General features: G+C 41.2%; 2 pseudogenes; both read right to left on the reverse strand.

Annotated features, from left to right (window-relative positions):
• Window positions 1–1,235: 1,235 nt before the first annotated feature.
• On the reverse strand, window positions 1,236–2,210 carry LOC107042536 (annotated as a pseudogene).
• Window positions 2,211–2,324: 114 nt separating this feature from the next.
• Window positions 2,325–2,844, reverse strand: LOC107042538 (annotated as a pseudogene).
• Between the last annotated feature and the right edge of the window lie 3,930 nt (window positions 2,845–6,774).

A 6,774-nucleotide genomic window follows, 5' to 3' on the forward strand; every position in this document is an offset into this window, starting at 1 on the left:
CCTGATTATGGAAACCGTGGGGCGGAATGGGTTTGTTTATCATTTCCCGAGTTCACCCCCCCCTTCGTCCGAATTAAACCATAAATAATCGATTTCAAAATTAAACAGAAGGGGCAGAATGGGTTCGTGAGCAATTTTCCGAATTGACTCCCCCCCTGCCGCTCCCTCTCGCTCATTGAGAAAATTATGGGGCAAAACGGGTTTGTTTATCGTTTTCCGACTTGACATCCCTCCTCTCGCTCATTCAGAAAATAAATAACAAATGGGGCGAAATGGGTCTGTGAGCTATTTCCCGCTTGTCCCCCTCCCCCCCGCCCCCCACAATAATGTATTGCGAAATTCGCCAAATGGGGCAAAATGGGTTGGTGCTAATATTCCAAATCAACCCCCCCCCCCCCCCAAACCTATCTAATATTCATAAGTGAAATAGAATAAAAAATATGCCTGCGACTGCTGACAGTTTACCGCCGACTCGATAATTTAACACTGGCGCCATCTCGCGGCATTCTCCCATCTGAACTTCTTTACCACACAGCACACCATCAATAATTTCTCCTAATTATACAAAATAACCTATTAATGGGTATTAATTGGGACCAATTGTTTGTCTATCAGCATTTAAATAATTTTTTGATTATATTCCAATCATTTTTGGCCCATTTTTCGCCTTAAAATGACATCCATGCACATCCATGCTACATCCATGCTACAACATGGATGTACCATGGAACCTCAATCGCCAGGGAAGAGACACCAAAGCAATGGCCCGTGGTCGCGAATTAGAAGCATCGGTGATAGCGGCGGTTCAGGACAGGTTTCATCTAAAATTCGAGAAATGTGGGATATTTTTGAATAAAAAGTGTCCCATACTAGGTGCATCACCTGATGCCATATCAGACGAATACGTCGTCGAAGTTAAATGTCCGACGTTTGAAAAAAACCGTCGGCTCTACCTGAAAGATGAGAAACTAACGTTGAAGTGTTTCGCTCAAGTACAGCTGCAGATGCATCTGACAGGTAGAAAAAAGGCTTTGTTCGTGGTAGCTGCCCCTGATTTCGAACAAACAGGAGAAATAACAGTCATCAGTGAAGAATATGATGGTCAATATATGAAATTTCTATGGCCGAAAGTGTACGACTTTTGGAAACAAAATATTTTTCCACGACTGTATAACTCACTGAAATGAAGAAAGAAATGTTATTTATCCAAATACAGTTTGTGATTCACACGAAAATTATTTTAATTCATATTTTATAAATGCAAATGATTTTGCAAAACGTTCACTACAGCACACGATGCAGTTCTCACAGTTCTTACTCAGAATGAAGTCCCCGCATACCACTCGATACAATCCACGTAGTTCCTGTGTACATCTCTGGTGGTAAATTCAGAGAAATGTTGTAGGACAGAGTCGAAAGACCGTCTAATCCTCGTTGGAATACAAACGTAGCTCTGTTTTATGACCTCGTGCATCTCTGGCTGGTCAAGACTCCTGAGCTTCAGTGCATGGTCCAGCACAGGAGATGATTCTCTGGCCCTTCATATCGAAGTTTGTACTGAAGACCTTGCCCCTGTTGCCCTCAACACCACCGAAGATGGCGATGCAAACGCCTGATTCGATGTATCAGAGTCTCAGGGCATGAAATTTGGAGGCCGACAGTAGGATGTTGGGGTGTTTTGGGTGTATTTTGAGCTCATTTATGGCGTGTCCATAACCAATATAGGGCTTCACGCAAGTCGAACCTCTGGACCCAGCAACAGCTAGTAAAGACTTTCCAGATTCATCAAACGTCCAAGCACACGCGCAGAAGTTCTCCCCTGAGTCTCGGTCTGCGTAGCACTGACGCTGGCGAATGTTGGCGTTCTCCGAGCACTCGTAGATGCTGACTCTGTTGCTTCCAACTGACGGAAAGAGTATGGACTCACTCTCCCTCAGGTGGTGGTGGAACTGAACTCCGAAGAGGGGCTGACCGTGCTCCTTTTTTATGCTGCAGCAGTATTTGTAGAGGGGCTTGTCGTTTTAGGGCTTTGATTGAGTTGTTTCACTACGTCTACGATCTTTCTTGCGATAGCGACCTGAACGGGTTGGAGTGTTTGAACGGTGAGTTCCTGCGGTGGAGTTGCTGCCGATACTGCATTCGGTCTCGTCACTAGAGTTGTCGGACTCCTCGTGGGAGGAGGCGTGGGTCTTCGTGGTTGCTTTCTTCATTTTGGGAGGATGATGGTGCTGGAGGTATTTACGAGGACATATTCGATTAGTGGAAGGATGATCTGATGGTGGGGAGTCAGTCTTGAAATAATTGATGGGCTGTCTGGGGGATCTTTAGATGTTGCAGAGGGGAAGACCGATTTTCAGACCTAGAACATCTCCGGAGAAGGTTAGTAGACGCTCGGCGCGCAGAAGACAGTTCTCATCAGGATCTTGAATATCAGTATTGAGAACGTGACGAAGGGAGTATTTCCTGAACAGCTCCTTCGCCTTATGATATGTCATACCAAACGTCTCAGCCACGTTGTGGCAATAAACAAGACGGACGAATCCAGTCACCACTGAGATGGAGTTCCCATCAATACAATTGATGTTGGACTCCACCTCAGATATTTAATGCGTCACTGGTCCATCAGTCGCAAAACAATGAAATCATCAGTTATATTCGTCTTGGGTTTGACCACCTGTTATGCAGACTTACACTGATGCACCACAAGCCTACATATTCGATCTTTAGCAGCCGAGTGGAGGAACCCGGATATTTCTCACAAATATCACTGCTCGTGATGACGAGGAAGGAAATTATTCAGTCTTTCGCTCGAATACCGCTGCAACTTCTCAGGACTCCCGCCATTCACCATGATTCTTCAAGTTTAGAAATATGATATTTATTATAAAATAATACAGTATAATTGGAACAAATATAGTTATCGTAATTCCTTCATGATCACATTTACTTTATCAATGGTCCCTGGAGATTCACGAGACCTGCCACGACTGTGAGAACTTCATCTAGACTTGATACTAAGTTATAATTCACGTTGAAATGCGGTCCGCACATTTCAAACTCGCGAATTCTTCGGATCAGTCGTTCCACATGAATGCGGAGACTAGCGATTCGTTTGGATTCAATAACTTCATCGCGTGTTGGCTGTTCGTATGAAGACACAGATGGTGGTCAAATTAAAGTGCAATTTTTCATTAATATCTGTTGTTCAATATGTTTGAATCCTCGATCCGCCATGATACCAATCCCAGGTCGATTTGTTAGGAGATTAGTGTATCCTGATTGAGTAAATATTTCTGCATCGGATGTTCAACCTCCGAAACCCGGGGAAATTAAGTTGATGATTCCATTGGGGGTACAAGATACTAGATACTTCATCGTGTTGCATTTTTTATACTCTGACCACGTCAATGACTGTTTAACTGGATGAGTCGGTTTTTCGATTTCTATCTCCAAACAATCTATGATGGATTCAACTTTACCATAGCGACACCTAAATGGAATCGGGAGTCGTTTTTTAATTTCTGATGAGGGAGGCCACAAAATCAAATCCTTCATATAAGTAGCCAAAGCTGGTAAAGTTTCATTAAAAACACGACTGGCATTTGACGTGGACATTCCAAACTCATCAGCGAGAATAGGGAAACTTTGATTTAACCTAATTTTTGTCAGCACAAGAAACATTTCCATTTCCCTCAAATCACATTTTTTTAGTAAAAATATCCATCAAAGGAACCATACACTCCGTAGCAATTCCTACATATTGTCGGGGATTAGTCTTGATGATGCGATTGGTGTATTCACGACTCATTTGCCTGAGTCTTTCTTGTTGAAACACACTTTTGATTTCAGAATCACTGCCTTCTTTCTCTGTCGACAAATATTCACTTGTAGTAAAAGTCGAACTGAGAGTAGTATCAGTGATTTTCTGACTACTTTCGTTAAGTGAACCGGAAGTAGTCTCAGTGATTTTCTCGCTACTTTCGTCCATTGGAGGCTTCTCTCTCCTAGAATCCTCTTCAGAGTGATGGAAAGTTGGAACAGACACTTGCAACTCCGTGAAACTGTCAATCAGATCCTTGACAGGTGAAGTACACTGGTTCCTGCTCGATACTCGATCTTGGATAGATTTGCTCCGGAAATGTGGCCGAATATTAGCTTGAATACATTTATCCCTTCTCAAAAGATTTCCAAATGAATTCGATTCCTCACACATCTCCATCATCGAATTAGACATTTCAGAGTAATTGAGAGATAAATTGCCCCTCGCCGAATAAAACATTTCCGATGGATTATCCCCATCATCATCAAGTGATAATGCAGACGAATTTTTATCATTTCTGTTCACATCGCTCTTGAAACGTTTTACAGGTGTAATCTCTTCTGGCTCGTGTGAGATTGACATCTGCGAACTTGAGGCCTCGAAGATATGGGGGACAGCATGCTCCTTCATTTTCATTCGACAATTCATCAAGGACCATTCCATCCAATTTTCCATATCATTTTTCAACTAGAAAAAATACATAAAGTTGAATGAAGGCATAAAGTTGATGAAATTTTCCCAATAAATGACAGATATTTACGTCAAAACGTACGTTCGCAGACGTATAACTTGCTTAAAACCGCAAAATCTGATAAACTTCGCCCACAAGCTTCAATCCACCGTTTCCTCTTTTCATGATTCATTGGTACAAGTATAAAAATTTTCTTTGAATTCCGCCATGTATTTTTACAAGTTCTCACAATACACCAGCACCCAACACGTTTCTGAGGCATATTTTTCATTATTATTATTCGGTTGGCGAGTAAATAAAATACAACCAAACTTGTTTACATTGGCAATCGCCATGTTGAAAATTATGACTGACTTGTGACGTCACATACGCGAGATGTCGCTACGGGTCCCGTTTTCGCGGTAAATCAAAAGGGTAAATTTTAAAGTGCATTTTTAAATGGAAAAAACGAAGAAATTTTTTTCAAAAATAATCAGGTTATGTTACTAACGCCCTGAACTTACATATAGCACAAAAATTGGATTTCATGCAAAACCCCAATTGAATCAATTTAAAAACACATTTGTATTTTTTTCTCCCTTTACGAAAATAGATCATGAAAAATGACGCCAATCAACTGTTAATAGCTTATGATCTTCTAAAAAATCGCATTTGTTTGTGACTTTTTTTCTGCAAATTACTGACTTTGGTAAATTTTTCCTTTCGAATTGATCAAGATTGTCAAATCATGGATGCAAATATCTTGAAAATTACGAAGAAATTATCGAGATATGCTGCCTAAGTATTATGCAAAATTTTATAGCTAATAGGGTGATTTTTATTCATTTCTCTAAGTTGAATACTCCCCGAGATATTAATATTTTTTTAATAGACATGCTTGGAAAAGTCCCTTTTCGTTTACAAATTTTTGTGCGAAAAGTGGCACTTTTCGTCACTTTTAAAGTTGTAAACGAAATAGTATATTACGTTACAAGTGTGGAAAAGGGAGAATGTTAATACGAGTCGGGTAATGTTTTTAGGGAGAGTCGTAGGACATGCGTAGCCGAGCGATAGATGAGACGAGACAGGCCGAGGGGGCACGAGTCGAGCCTTCGGCTCCTCAGTAGATAAGTAATACATACAGATTCTGGGGCAACGTTTTAGCGAAACGATGATTGATTGATTTAATTATTAATGAATTAATCAATTATCAAATTCATTAGCAGGTTCTGGTGCAACGGTCTAGTGGAGACCTGGCCAAAGGGCCTCCGCGAGGGGGTTGGGTGGGTGAAATGGTTAATTAATTCGCGAATCGCGGTTTGATTTGCGGTTAGATTTGCGGGTTAATCAATTTATCCACGGTGTTGGGCAGAAGGACCCCTACGAGGGCCGGATGGGTGAAAGGATCAATTAATCCGCGGTTGATTGCGTAATTCGCGGTCAGATCCGCGGGGTCGCGGTTTCATTCGCGGGTTAATCAATTAATTTGCGGAAGGATTTTTCGAAACATCATCTGGTGCAACACTGATAATGGTGGGAAATGTATCGGAAGAGCGTACTGTTTCGGAAGTATCGGAAGACACGTGTACACACAAACTCAAGTTTATTACACTCGGAAGGAAGGAAGGACGCCGAGGCTTCTGAAAATGATAATTAATTTGTTTACTCTGTTTTTTCCTTCATTCAAAACCCAGGCCAACCACCTGAAACATGAATTCCTCCAAAATGTCACATCATCAGGGAAATTCCTTGTATTACCCTTCGGGAAGAGTGTTGTCTCGAGAAGCTGCTATTCACAGAGCACCGCCGTAATTCTCAACATCTGTTTGATAGACTGGAGCAGACTCTGTAGTGCCTTAACGCATCACAAGGATGAAATGTTAATCAGTTTTTTCGTCCATCGTTGCTGTATCAACAAACATTTCGAACTTCCCGGATATTGAGTAAATATCAGCGAATTTTTCCCACTGTAACACATGTTCACCAGATTTTTGCTAGCATGCCAATGAAGCGGCTAAAGTATACTGAAAATTTCAAAATGTTTATTTTCTAAGAATTCAATTTTGCTATCTTGTTAATAATTTAAGATCACTTGGCATTTTTCCATGAGTCACGTGATTCTTTTTCAACCAATCACATTGCATTTTCCAGAGGTTTTAAGCGTCGACACACCCACATATGCGTCTATATAAACTAAAAAATGCGTTGGTTTTTCATCAGTTATTTAGTGTCTCTCTATTACGAACAGCATGGATCCTAACACTTGCCGAACACTATTGAGGTC

Source organism: Diachasma alloeum, unplaced genomic scaffold, assembly GCF_001412515.2.
Source record: "Diachasma alloeum isolate Michigan unplaced genomic scaffold, Dall2.0 Dall_scaffold_00491, whole genome shotgun sequence".
Lineage (NCBI taxonomy): Eukaryota > Metazoa > Arthropoda > Insecta > Hymenoptera > Braconidae > Diachasma > Diachasma alloeum.